Genomic DNA, 296 nt, shown 5'->3' on the forward strand with positions numbered 1-296 from the left:
CCGGTGCACGGAGAGAGATATCAAGGGGGAAAATGGCGTCTCCGGAGCCCGAGGAGTCCTGGAGTAATCACATTCACACACAGCCGCACGCACACACTCGCACACACTCGCCACGGGCGCGTGGCGAGCTGGCGAATTTTAGCAGAAGCCAAAAAAAAAAAAATTACAGCGATGTAGAATCCCGTCTCTCCGATCAATGCTAATGCTTTTCCTTTTCTTCAAAGGCGGATTGGAGCTTTAAAAAAATGTTCCCGGCTTCGGGCTCGCAGGAGGAGGCGCGCGGAGGGCGAGGGCGG

The sequence above is a fragment of the Myotis brandtii genome, unplaced genomic scaffold (assembly GCF_000412655.1).
Source record: "Myotis brandtii unplaced genomic scaffold, ASM41265v1 scaffold212, whole genome shotgun sequence".
Taxonomy (NCBI): Eukaryota; Metazoa; Chordata; class Mammalia; order Chiroptera; family Vespertilionidae; genus Myotis; species Myotis brandtii.